We start from the raw sequence: 15,285 nt of genomic DNA on the forward strand, positions 1-15,285 counted from the left end.
ATCCCACCCTTCTAGCTGGTCACAAAGCACCGAGCTGATCTCCCTGTGCTATGAGACTGCTTCCCACTAGAGATCTATTTTACATTTGGTAGTGTATATATGTCCATATATACACTACCACTCTCTAACTTTGTCCCAGCTTACCCTTCCCCCTCCCCACATCCTCAAGTCCATTCTCTAGTAGGTCTGCGTCTTTATTCCCATCTTGCCCCTAGGTTCTTCATTGGCATTTTTTTTTTTTTTAGATTCCATATATATGTGTTAGCAAATGGTATTTGTTTTTCTCTTTATGACTTACTTCACTCTGCATGACACACTCTAGGTCCATCCACCTCACTACAAATAACTCAATTTCGTTTGTTTTTATGGCTGAGTAATATTCCATTGTATATATGTGCCACATCTTCTTTATCCATTCATCTGTCGATGGACATTTAGGTTGCTTCCATGTCCTGGCGACTGTAAATAGAGCTGCAATGAACATTGTGGTACATGACTCTTTTTGAAATGTGGTTTTCTCAGGGTATATGTATAGTAGTGGGATTGCTGGGTCATATGGTAGTTCTATTTTTAGTTTTCTAAGGAACCTCCATACTGTTCTCCATAGTGGCTGTATCAATTTACATTCCCACCAACAGTGTAAGAGGGTTCCCTGTTCTCCACACCCTCTCCAGCAGTTATTGTTTGTAGATCTTTTTTTTAACATCTTTATTGGAGTATAATTGCTTTACAATGGTGTGTTAGTTTCTGCTATATAACAAAGTGAATCAGTCATACATATACATATGTTCCCATACCTCTTCAATGGTGGCCATTGTGACTGGTGTGAGATGATATCGCATTGTAGTTTTGATTTGCATTTCTCTAATGATTAATGATGTTGAGCATTCTTTCATGTGTTTGTTGGCAATCTGTATATCTTCTTTGGAGAAATGTCTATTTAGGTCTTCTGCCCAGTTTTGGACTGGGTTGTTTGTTTTTTTGATATTGAGTTGCATGAGCTGCTTGTATATTTTGGAGATTAATCCTTTGTCAGTTGCTTCATTTGCAAATATTTTCACCCATTCTGGGGGTTGTCTTTTCGCCTTGTTTATGGTTTCCTTTGCTGTGCAAAAGCTTTTAAGTTTCATTAGGTCTGATTTATTTTTGTTTTTATTTCCATTTCTCTAGGAGGTGGGTCAAAAAAGATCTTGCCGTGATTTATGTCATAGTGTGTTCTGCTTGTTTTCCTCTAAGAGTTTGATAGTTCCTGGCCTTACATTTAGGTCTTTAATCCATTTTGAGTTTATTTTTGTGTATGGTGCTAGGGAGTGTTCTAATTTCATTCTTTTACAGTTAGCTGTCCAGTTTTCCCAGTACCACTTATTGAAGAGGCTGTCTTTTCTCCATTGTATATTCTTGCCTACTTTATCAATGATAAGGTGACCATATGTGCATGGGTTTATCTCTGGACTTTCTATCCAGTTCCATTGATCAATATTTCTGTTTTTCTGCCAGTACCATACTGTCTTGATTACTGTAGCTTTGTAGTATTGTCTGAAGTCAGCGAGCCTGATTCCTCCAGCTCCATTTTTCTTTCTCAAGATTGCTTTGGCTATTCGGGGTCTTTTGTGTTTCCGTGAAAATTGTGAAATTTTTTGTTCTAGTTTTGTGGTAAAATGCCAGTGGTAGTTTGATAGGGATTTCATTGAATCTGTATGTTAATTTGGGTAGTATAGTCATTTTCACAATGTTGATTCTTCCAATCCAAGAATATGGTATATTTCTCCATCTATATGTCTTATAATTTATCTTATAATTATATATGTCTTAAAATTATAATGTCTTAAATTTTCTGCATACAGGTCTTTTGTCTCCTTAGGTAGATTTATTCCTAGGTATTTTATCTTTTTGTTGCAATGGTAAATGGGAGTGTTTTCTTAATTTCTCTTTCAGAGTTTTCATCATTAGTGTATAGGAATGCAAGAGATTTCTGTGCATTAATTTTGTATCCTGCTACTTTACCAAATTCATTGATTAGCTCTAGTAGTTTTCTGGTAGCATCTTTAGGACTCTATGAATAGTATCATGTCATCTGCAAACAGTGACAGCTTTACTTCTTCTTTCCCAATTTGGATTCGTTTTCTTTTTCTTCTCTGATTGCTGTGGCTAAAACTTCCAAAACTATGTTGAATAATAATAGTGAGAGTGGGCAACCTTGTCTTGCTCCTGATCTTAGCAGAAATGCTTTCAGTTTTTCACCATTGAGGATGATATTGGCTGTGGGTTTGCATATATGGCCTTTATTATGTTGAGGTAAGTTCCCTCTATGCCTACTGTCTGGAGGGTTTTTATCATAAATGGGTGTTGAATTTCATCAAAAGCTTTCTCTACATCTATTGAGATGATCATATGGTTTTTCTCCTTCAATTTGTTAATATGGTGTATCACATTGATTGATTTGCGTATGTTGAAGAATACTTGCATTCCTGGGATAAACCCCACTTAATCATAGTGTATGATCTTTTTAATGTGCTGTTGGATTATATTTGCTAGTATTTGAATTATTTTCTTAATTTAATTTTTAGATTGTTTATTAGAAGTGTATAAAACTACAATTGACTTTCGTATAAGGATCTCATATCTTGCTACTTTGTTGAAATCATTTATTATTTCTTATGGTTATTTATTGGATTATTTTCTAATATACAATATCATGTCTTCTTCAATAGAAATATTTTAGTTCTTTCTTTCCAATCTGGAGGCCTTTTGTTTCTTATTTTTGCCAAGTTGCCCTGGCTAGAGTCCTGTACAGTGTTGAATAGAACTGGCAAGAGTGCACATCCTTGTCTTATTCTTACTCCTAGTTTTTCACCATCATGCATGATATTAACTGTGGAATTATAGTAGGTACCCTTTATGTTGACAGGAAATTTCTCTTCCATTCCTAGCTTTGTTTCAGTGTGTTTTACCATGAAACGTTGTTGGGTTTTGTCAAATGTTTTTTCTTTGTCTATTGAGATGATCATGTGAGTTGTTTTTTATTCTGTAGTCGTGATGTATTACATTAATTAACTTTTGGATGTTAAACTAATCTTGCATTCCTGTGATACATACTACTCACTCATGGTGTGTAATTCTTTTTATCTTACTGGATTTGGTTTTTGAGTATTTGTGAGGATTTCTACAGCCATATTTATAAAGAGACATTGCTCCATAGTTTTCTTATCTTATGATGTCTTTGTCCTGTTTTGATATTAAGGTAGTATTAGCACCATAAAATGATTTAGAAAGTGTTCCTCCTCTTTATATATTTTGGAAAAATTTGGAAAGAATCATTAATTAATAGGTAATTAATTGAGAATCATTACTGTTTTATGAAATACAGTTTAGGCAAAGCTGTTTTTGACAAGCTTTTTTCCAAATTGGATAAAATACCAACAATCCTATTATTTTATCTTGGGATTCCTTTTTATTTTTTTCAACAGTTTTAGAAAAGTTGTTTTGCAGACAATAGCTAGAATTATACTTTTGTTTTTGAATGCAATTTCCTGGTGCCTACAGAGACAGAATGCTAAGTATGCCAGAAATAATTTGCTCAGCACTGATTGGGACTCAAGATCATAACTAGGTACAAATTCTGAAGTTAATTATATACCTTGGTAAGTTTTAGTTGATGCTGTTTTCTGATTGTTGTTTCACTGGCTTTGTTTTTTGTTTTGTTTTGTTTTTTCCAAAGATATAAACCAAGGTTACAATTAATAGGTCACAATGTCCTCCAAAAAAAGATAACCAGAAACAAACTAGTAGAATGAGTTGGGTTTATTATGCATTACCAGGAAGGAGAATGCACACCATGAGGAACCATGGGGCATCTCAGTAAGAATGTGTTAGAAAAGACTTATTGCAGGATTCAGGCTTTGCTAAGGTGATTTGAGGGAGGGTTCAAACAAGCAAGTCTTTGGTCTGAATTGGATACTTTCAGGAACTGTGGATAATTCTGTGATTAAGTAAAAAATAAATCTTATTTGGCAAGAGAGAAGGCTAGAGCAAGGCTAGAGCTGTTAATTGTTAAAGAAGTAGTAGTCATCATTCATACTAACTGGGATAGAGGGATGTTTGATACTTTAGGGTTTACAAAATGATATTGTCTTTCTTTTTACTTAGCATCATGAATTGTTCTTGTTTGTTATCTCACTTCAACACAGTCACACAGTGACCTTTTCTGAAAATGAGATTCTGTGAAATCACTATGTCCAACAGGAGAACCCTATGGCCAAGCTGTGGGTGCCAGGCAGGTTCTAACACCAAGAGCTAGCTTAAGAGTGAATCAAGTTCTGGATTTTTAGAGGCTAATTTTCTTTTTATCATGGATGAACTATATAGTAAGTAACACATTTGTCATCAAGTCTTATGAGTCATTAAATAGATTCAAAGAACCATGGTGATTTAATTTACAAAGTTATACTTTGTACGTTATAACAAATCAACTCTCTTATGCTACTATGCTACTGTTTTGTTTTGTTTTTTTTCTTTTTTCCTTCTTACTGTTGTCCACTATTAAAGATATTTAAAGCACTGTATGAGCTAGCAGGGATGTTGGGGTGGGAAATTTATAGTAGGATTGTGGCCAGATCTCATGTTTGAGCAAACAATCAATACAATTCAAAATGTGGTCTAATGATTACAATCCCTCATGACAATTTGTCATTGAAAAAGCAATAGCTTTATAATAATGTGACAAATATTATTTCCAAATTTCAAAGTCAGCAGTAAAGTTTGAGGTTCTCTATTTATATTCTAATATTTCACTAGGTTCTACACTATCAATTTACCAAGTTTCATGTTAACCTCAGAGATTTAAAGGACACTCTTTGGAGTAAATCAGCTGTTTGTCCTTCAGAACTGTGAATTCAATTTAAATGCAGACCCATGGGAAAATCTGCTTTTAAAACAGAGCTAGTGTTTTATAATTTGCACATTCCTTTACTCACAAAACATCACTTTTTAAAAGAAAATTTTGTTATTTCTATTCATATTATATTATTAAGATAACCTGGCATTGGCATTACTGATGAATTTGAAATATATATATTGAGGTCACGTGCTTTTTCTGAATTTTATTTTATGTAAAATATAAATGTATATATATGTGTGTATATATACATATATAAATACATGTATATAGATATATGTGTGTGTGTATGCCAATGTAGCCTTGGATATTCAGGTTCACTTGATGGAGGAATTCTACATGCAAGTTCAAGTCAATGTGTTTCACAAAGCAGACCCATGTTCCTGAAATAATATCAGGACAGCATGGGCAATTTTTCCCCTTGTTAAAGTTGCATGAGATAACACATATTCTTTGCATACCAAATAAATCTAAAAGGCTACTGAATAGTATGGTTTACATTGTCAAAATAAGACATGAAATTAATTAAAAAATTCATTGACAATTTTTAAATTATAAGTACATGCATTTGAGCCAATGTTATTGAGCAAATATCACACCACATGTATAACTTTGTTTTGTAATATTTCTTAATTCTGTTAGGACAAATACCTCTGCTTTACTCTTACTTATGTATGGCTGGCTTAGCTATTCATAAATTATTCTTCCATATAGGTTGTAGATAAAGTTTGTTACATTTATCAAAATATCAAATTTGAAATGTCATTGGATTGCATCACAGTTATAGATTAATTTAAGAACATCTGACTCATTTGTAATATTAACCCATTTCTCCTAAAAACATGAGATGTCTCTTGAAAAATTAAAATCTTCTTTTACACCCTTATTTCTACAGTTTTTTTCCATATTGCACTCAAGATAAATTACTATATGAATTAAACCTTTTGTTGCTGGTGTGATGGAGTCCTATTTTGTATTATATATTCTAGTTCATGTCAAGAACTGTGAATGGTCTAAGATTTTTACCTGATTTGCAAGCTAACAAGTTAGCCTACTGCAGTTTCATGGATGCTGGTAGGAGACATGATTCTTGGTTCAGAGACAAATGGTAATTGAAAGTTTGTATGACCTCACTTCAAAAATTTTTGGCCGTAGCTTTTGTTTTGTTTTGTTTGCTTGTTTGTTTCTAATGGGGAAATCTTAGCTACTATTTTAATTTTGTTTAAACCTTATTGTTACTCAGGACATTTTGACATTATTTTTCCAGAATTTATATATTTTTCTCTAGGTTTTCAAATTTGTTAGTGTATATGGAAACATATATGACAATGGGCATATCAAAAGTAGTGGCGAAAGGACAAATTATTTAGTAGAAGAAGTTAAACAAACTACTTCAAGGAGAAAAATGAAAGTGGATGCCTACTTAACAGCACATTCAAATTGTCTAAATGGATTAAAGATCTAAATGTGAAGGCTAAACTATTAGATAGTTGAAGAAGACAAAACTGAGTATCTTTATAATCTCTAGGTGGAAAAATACTTTAACAATAAAACTTCAAAGTCAAAAATCATAAGACAAAAAAATTGATGAATGTGATTACATCAAAATAAGGATTACTCTTCAGTGAAAGACACAAGAGACAAAATAAATAGATGGATGACAGAATGTGAGAAGGTGTGTAAAAGAAAGAAAGGTTTAATATATATTTAAAAAGACATGTATGTTAATATAAAGATAAGCAAAGAGAAGCTCCCTAAACCCACAGCAAACATAATGTTTACCGTGAAATGTTAGAAGCATTCCCTTTTTTTCCCCTCCACCTAATGTTAGATAGGCAACAAGGATATATTGTAAAGCATTCTCTTTTTTAAATGAGTGTTGAGCAATGATGCCAAGGTTCTGCTTGGGATCATAGGCACACAACATCGAATCCAACAAACTAAAATCCCAGTCCTCATGGGGCTTTTGTCATAGTGGATCTTTTGATAATTAACCTTATCTCTAGAACCTGTACATAATGAGGAGATGTTGGTCAAAAGGTACAAATTTTCAGTTATAAGATGAATAAGTTCTGGAGATCTAGAGTACAGCATGGTGATTATAGACAATAATACTGTATTGTATACTGGAATTTTGCTAATGGAGTAGATCTTAAGTGTTCTCACCACACACACACACGTAATTATATGAGGCGATGAATGTGTTAATTAACTTGATTGTGGCAATCACATCATAATATGTGCATATATTAAGTCATCATATCACACATCTTTTTAAAAAAATCACATTGGACAACCTAAATATATACCTACAATATACAATATGTACAACCTAAATATATACAGACAGTCCCAACTTACAATGATTTGACTTAAGATTTTTTGACTTTATGATGGTGCAAAAGTGATACACATTCAGTAGAAACCATACTTTGGATTTTATTTTGACCTTTTCCCAGGCTAGCGATATGCCCTACAATGCTCTCATAATGCTGGGCAGCGGCAGCAAGCAGCAGCTCCCAGTCAGCCATGTGATCAAAAGGGTAAACAATCGACAACCATTCTGTTTTTCACTTTTAGTACAGTATTCAATCAATTACATGAGATATTCAACACTTTGTTATAAAATAAACTTGGTGTTGGATGCTTTTGCCCAACTGTAGGCTAATTTAAGTGTCTGAGCACGTTTAAGATAGGCTAGGCTAAAATGTAATGTTTGATAGGTTAGGCGTATTAAATGCATTTCAACTTATAATTTTTCAACTTATGATGAGTTTCTCAGGATGTAACCCCATTGTAAGTTGAGGAAGATCTTTAGAATTTTTATTTGTCAAAAAAAGCTAAATAAAGCGGTGGAAAAAAAATGAAAGAAATACATTTTTTTAAAAAGTGTGTTTAAATTAAATACTTCTGGAAACTGAATTTTAGTATTTATATCTACAAGCTTTAGGGAGATTTTTTTTAATTAACTATTATTCTAATAAACTGACATACAATGAAATAATTAAACACACGTGATAGAACAATAGGTAAAGAATCCACTTGACTAACTTAGATTGATTATTGAGTACCTACTAACTTAAAAATAAAGCAATATTCAGTTACAGAATCTATTATAACTCAGTTTTTTTTTTTTTGGAACATTCACTCTGTATTTTCTGACCATAGCTTGATTTAGTATCACTGTATGATTCTGAGGAAGAAGCTGATTTTCTGAAAAGTTACAAATGAAGGAATCAATTTTTCTATAGATTTGCTAATTTAAATTTCATATGGTTCAGTGAGCCAGAAAACATTAATGGATCTTTTTGTTAATACAGCTTTGCTGTTCATTGGTTCAACTGGTAACAAAACCTGTATTGAAGTATTTTTTATGAGTGATAAACTTCCAGATTATTCAGGTCTGAGACTGTATCTTATCACCTAGTTAGAGGGGTAATACTTTGTTCTTTTAAATAAGCTTTATATAACATTCCCTGATGAGTAAGAACAGAGGACATGAAATATATTTTTATCTTTTTATCATTGAATTAAACTTTTCTTGCTAAGTTTAAGTTTGAGGCTTGGAAACATGGGGAATGAGACCAAAATTTTAAAAAGAGAAAAAAGAAATGAGTCATCAAACACTGTGATTTCAAACTAACTAATGTGGTTTATAACCGCTGGTATTTTTATAACAAGCGAAGGAAAAAAATATGCTGCTACTGACGAAAAAATTTTGTTTTGGGTATTGTTTGGTTTCTATGTAGTTTTGAACCTCAAAAAGCAAGACTGACTCTATTGGTTGAATTAACTGAATAACTGCTAGCATGTGACATTTATGTTACCTATACATGGAACAAAAAGAATGTACTAAACTTGAAAAAAATAATCTAATCAATTTCTGTTTTAATTGTCCAGATACTTTAAGCAAGTTCCATTGGATATATTATTTAAAATCTATACTGAATTGTGTAGATATCTTAAATCGAATTAGAAATAAATTCCAGTAACTTAAAATAAGTAAACAGCTTAAATTTAGAGTTTTAATGTACATGCTGGTTTTCTACGGCAATCTTGGTACAAAGCTCATCTGCCTATATTTTAATAAAAGGTTTCTGGTATATTTTGTCTTTAACCTTTCCCACATATATATTTCTTTATAGTTTGCTGGTAGGCAATGATTTCTCTTACCTTGGTTACAAAAGAAGGGGAAAAGTTAGATAAATGAAGATTATATGAAAACTTATAAACAAAGAGCTACAATATATCACTTTGTCAATTAAAGATCAATTGTAAAATGAGATCCAGAGAAACAAAGTACAGAGAATTAATACCAGAAAGTCATTACATCAGTATCTGAAAACTTGTTGGAATGCCTTTTAGGATTTGCAGTTTAATATACAGCATAGAAATCTGAATGATTAAGGACTCAGATATCACTTCCTTGACACAACTCGGGACTTTAACAAACAGGGTCACATTAAGGTGTGATAGGAAGGGACAGTACTTTTCTGGAAGTCCAAAGTATGCTAGTTCACATTTTATGTGGATATGGAAAATTCTAGTTTGGAGTGGGTATTCAAGTGAGACAATATATGAGACATGACAAACTGCAAAAAGACATTTGCTCTCCTTCTCTTCCATTTTTCCAGCACTTCCTCCTCCCTTTCCGTTTCTATGGGAGGTGTCATGTTGCTATATAATCAGGTTTCTTTACCCAAAATTGATGGACCCAATGGAGGGTATCTGACCCAATCTTTCTCTTAGAATAATAATTCTTCTCTCAAAGATTTGTAGACTCATAATTTTTAAAGATTCAAGGCAGTCTCTTAGGTATCTGAAGCTGGAAAGATATAAGATCTATAACTCCACAGCTTTCAGAGGCCATGTGAAGAAAGTAGGTCGGTGTTGAGAGCAAAATAAATAATGCAAATATGCATGGTGGAAAAGGCGTTACTCCCTGCGAGCAGTTCTCTTGCCCAAGGGAGAATACAGACTTCTGCTCCCAGAGAATAGAAGCCACACCCATTCTTCTACTGGTATCCAAAATTACCAATGAAAGTAAATCTTAATGAATCTTCCCCCCACCCTTCCATTAGCCAGCAAGGGGACATCTGAATGTACTTCTAGTTTAATAAAAATAAAAACTCTATCTCTTGCTTTTTCTCCATCAAGAAAAACGTGTAAACAAATTCAGGATGATTTAATATATAAGAATAAATGTAGAAGGTCTCAGGTTGTCCTTCATCTTTCTTTAAAGGAATATTGCTATAATTGAAATTAGAGTCAGCAGGGAGCTAGTGCTGATTTGGGGTTAAAAGCATCTTCCCATACTGGGTAATCAGTGGGTATTAGGTCAAGTTATGGTCCTGCAGTGTTTCACTGGCTGAAAAAGTGCTATAGGGAAAGAAACATAGGACAACTTAGCTACAAATTGCACTTTATATAATATGTAGATAAAGAAAATCCTTACAAGGAAGCTTTAAAGTTGCCTGGCTTTTCCTAATTTAATACTTAAAGGCACTTAGAGTTTATATGGACAATTGAAGGTAAAGGAATAGGAGGAATCCAATGCTTGATAGCAGTTTCATAATAAATTCTATTAAAGCTAGTTTATATTTCAGTTAAATTAGTATGACAGTATTATAAAGAATGAAAAATTGGGATGACTTTTCATGGATGGAAATCTGGGGAAAAATTATTGATAGGAAGAAAATCAACATCTTTTCAGGCAGTTCCACCACCACATATGGGACTGTGTTTAGCATGTCTTTCTAAAATCCCATTTGAGAAAGGAAATGTCAGAAAAAAGGTATTTTCTGACATTAAATTTCTTTATTTCTTAATTTAGGCTTTCATAATTAATATAGATAAAAACTGTTCCAAATCTGACTATTTAACTTTAAAAATGTTCACCTAAATCTCTGTCTAGTTATCTAGTTAATGAAAAAGTTTATTTTCAATGGATATATATCAAAATAATTGATTCAAATTTGCATGTGAAGAAAATAATAATAAAAGATATGAATTCTTGGTAGGCTTAACATTTAAAGTAATAATAATTCCCAATGTACCAAAAAGAAAAAAATCTTGTTATGAAGTTGAATATTTTTTAATACAAATACCAGAACTGCCATTGATTGAGGAAAGTTTACTATGTGTCAGGTGCTTTCTCTATTTCATTTTATGTACATTGTTTAATCCCCACAAGCTTAGAAAGTAGTTATACCCATTTTACAGAATAAGAAGGAAAATATAAAGTTAAAAAAATACTTGCTTTACAAAGCACATTTTCAATAAACGCTTTTTGAGTACTTGTTTTACATACACTATATAGTGGGTGCTAGGGGTTAAATGACAACTAAGAAATGGTCCTTTCCATTAAGGAGTATGGCCCCCAAGTTGCACAGCATGTATAGCTAGGAGGAATTGAACCAGGTTGTCTACGGCTCGACATCCTTGCTCTTTGTGTAATTTTACACCATCCTCCTCCCACTTCCTACACCCCCTATCAAAAAAATTAAAACACAAAATGCCACATGGAATAATTGAAATCAAACCTAATTCTAAAGGGAGTTTTCCATTTTGCTACACCAGTATGTGGGATTCTTTGGTTTTGAGAGAACAAAAGGTCAGCAGTAAGGCCAATGAATTGAAAATCTTCTGTCTGATTAGACAAGTAGTGTGCAATGGGACCTCTGATAGATGGGAACAAATAGAAGGCATTAGATCATTTGCTCTCTAAGCACACTTTTCAAAATATCTCATAAGTTCTTAACCTGGTGTTTGCAGTTCAAAAGGCATCATGATCTTGTAGACTTTATCCAATTACAGATCTCATTTTTAGTCCCTGAATTATAAAAACCTCCCTTTTTATTTCCTGAACGATTCTCCTCCATCTTCAAATTCTCTGTAAGGCACTATGTCATTTAAAAGGCTATATTCTTTTTGAAGTGAATTTTCTTTGAGATGTCTTGTTAATTTTTTTCCGTTAGCCTGAATCCCATTTATTAAAAGTGTCCAATCGTGGAAAAGCTTTTCTGAAAGATCCTGAAGAGGATAATTTTCATATAGATAAAATGGCTAAAGGAAAGAAAAATAGAAGCCTAGTTCAGTTGCCTTTTGACTAGATTGGCATGGTCTACTTAGTTGTAGTCTATTTAACTGCTTGCAAAGCTGATATAAACCCAAACACCACAAAATGAAACTAGAATATGAACAATTCTGTGATTTAAACTGAGGTCTACATCTAGAAATGTCTTCAGTGTGGGTTATACCATGAATGTCAAAATAGAGGAAAAATTTTTAAATGCACTAACTTTCATTTCTTGAAAGCTCAGTGTGTGTCAATGTCCTGTTTTCTATACTAATTAATTTAACCTTTGAAAAATCCTAGGTGATAGATTCTTTTATTATCCCTATTTCATAAGTGCGGAAAATGGGATGAAAGAGAAATTGACAAATTCTCATAGTTAGAAAGTGATACAATTAACATTTAGGCTATAGACATATTCATCATGTGATAATAATGCTTCAAAAAAAAAAAGTTAATGTGGTAAGTTCTATGACCTAGTATAAGACTATAAAACCTAAAGTCTATTGAGGCCATGTCTAGATGCCCATCTGCTCAGAATATTTTATCTGAAATAATTGCCAACCTTTGATATATTAGCCCACCAAGCTATTTGGTTTGCTAGTTTAAAAAAATGCACTAATTTTAATTAACCTACTATTTCAGCCGCTTATTTATTCAGGCTATAAATATGAGTTATTCTACAAGTTTGATATTTTAGAAAGCACTGCCTTGCATTATTATATTTAATACTATTTAATCTGTCTCTTAACTTTTTATGACTCTTAATTGACTGTCTATTCTTTTTCTTATTTCAGCAAAAATAAAATCTTTCCTTTTGAACATATAAAATCAACCCAGTACCTGTTACCTCTGCATGCAAGTGCTTCTGATTTATGACCTTAGTTACCTAAATGGATCTGGATCATTTAATAAATTCTATTTTTAAAATTTAATCATGCTGTTAGACAATATTCTGAAATATAGACATTTCAAGCAAATTTTACTCTTCAAATTTAGAAAATGTTGTGACAACTCTCTTCAAAATGCTACCCCTATAAAGGGAGATAAAATTCTTATCCCTGGCTTTTCTCTTCTACAGACTGTAGCTTTTAAAATAATGTGAAAGTTTACACCAATAATTGCCTTAGTCAAAAGGTGTATTATTGGCATGATATATTTTTCAGGGGAGCTATTCAATTAATTTTTAGTTTAAAAAATATTAAAGGAAATTATTAATGACCATTCCAATCCATTATATTTTCAAAGAGCTGCATTGTGATTTGGGACAGTTCTGTGTGCTGATAGTAAAAAGTTTCCATTCCTTTCTCTCTGTCTATTCCCACATGCCAAACACACACACACACACACACATACATGACACACATGAGAACAAACACATAAGAAAACTTAGATATATATATATATTCAGTGATAGCTCATTCCCACTCTATGTATGCATGTGTGTATATGTGTGTATAAGCAATATGCACATATGTAAACAATTAAAATTAAATTTAATAGAACTATAAATATACATTAAAGATATTCAATAGGTTAAAAATCTTGCATTTTAACTATCATAAACTACACTCAATCGTATATTTGGTTAAGCAGACATTGTTCTATGGCTTCATCTCTTCCCTTTCTCCGGTTCTACAGAATCTTTGGTGCTAGTCTGACACTGGCACTTCCTCTGAAGCCATTGGTTGTAAATTCACATCTCAACTCTGCAAGCACATGAAATGAGAGAAAAAGTAGAGCCTGCAAAACTGCAATGATTGTAATTTTATAATTTTGGATTCCCTGAACCTGCCTCTGGGAACCATAATTAATGCAATACATCCGTTAGCTTCTCTCAGGGGTAAAAGACAGATCTAATTGAAACCTTGTAAAGCAGTTTCACAAGTGAAATGGAAAGGATATTGGCTTTTATCTCCCAGCCCCACCTTTACACTGTCAAAGATTATTAATATTTCATAAAAATATTGTAAATCTTCATGCTAATATCCTTATAACTGATGAATTTAGATCAATAATGACAACTGAATCTTTAATTAGTAGTGTTTGTTTAATAGAATTCCTTTTCTGGGATGAGAAGCTGAAAAATCACAATCTGAAAATGATTATACAATTAATAATAGTCATTTTATAATTCTCAAGAACTTCTGGACCAGCAATATAAATTTAAGACAAAGGAACTATTCTATATTCTAATAAGACACAAGTTGATTCATAAAAAGATGGTACTGACAGCTTAGATAAAATAAGCTAACCCATTCTTTATCCATAATTATTGTGTTTCACATCATTCCGTGAACAATGCAGATAGGAGTCTCAGTTTTAATTATGAAAGATAATACCTGTTTTTTCAACTTTCCCCCAGTCTCCTCCTCCTCTCCTTTTTCCTCCTTTTCCTTCTGCTGCTGCTGCTGCAAAACAGGATAACCTGAATTCTGAGCTCAGCTTATACTGTCTTTTTGAAGAATCTTTCCTTGTTATTGATTGATTTGTCTGCACTGATTTAAATCTCCCATACCCAGTAAGTGCCATCATCAAAGGAACTGCATGCAGTTACTCTAGGATTAATTTACTTAACAAGTATTTACTGAGCACCTGCTATATGCCAAACACTACATACTAGATAACCAGGCTTCAGTGTATGAGACAGACCTAGCCTTTCTCTTTATGGAACTTATTTCATAATCATTTAGTTTATTGACTAATATCCATACAACTTCTTCTTTGACCTATGGGTTATTTCAGAGTGTATTTCCAAATTTCTAAATATATGTGAATTTTCTAGTCATTTTTTGTTATTGATTTCTAGCTTAATTTCATTGTAGTCAGAAGATCTACCCCCTTTGATTTTAATGTCTTGAAGATTGATAAGATTTACCCAGAACACGGTCAACTTTGGTAAATATTCCATGTGTACTTGAAAAGAATGTTTATTATGCAATTGTATGGAGGGGTGCTTTATATATTTCTATTAGGTCAAGTTTGTTAATGTTTTTGCATATTTTCTATATCTTTTATTGTTTTTTTTTTTCTACTTGTTTGATCAGTTACTGAGAGAGGCAAATTAACTCCCCTATTCCAATTATTGTGAATTTTTTGTGTGATTCTTATTAAAAATGTATTTAATTTGCTATTAGGTCTATACAAATTTAGAATTATAATCTCCTAGTGAATTTAATATTTATTATTATAAAACATCCTTCTTAATTAATACTAATGTCTTTTAAATAAGGTCTACTTAACCTGATATAAAAATATTAATATAACTAAAATAGTTTTCTTTTGGCTAGTGATGCATATTAAATCTTTTTGTGTT

Source organism: Delphinapterus leucas, chromosome 13 (genome assembly GCF_059928025.1).
Source record: "Delphinapterus leucas isolate spDelLeu-1000000601 "Yukka" chromosome 13, BTC_Dleu_Yukka2, whole genome shotgun sequence".
In the NCBI taxonomy this organism is placed as follows: Eukaryota; Metazoa; Chordata; class Mammalia; order Artiodactyla; family Monodontidae; genus Delphinapterus; species Delphinapterus leucas.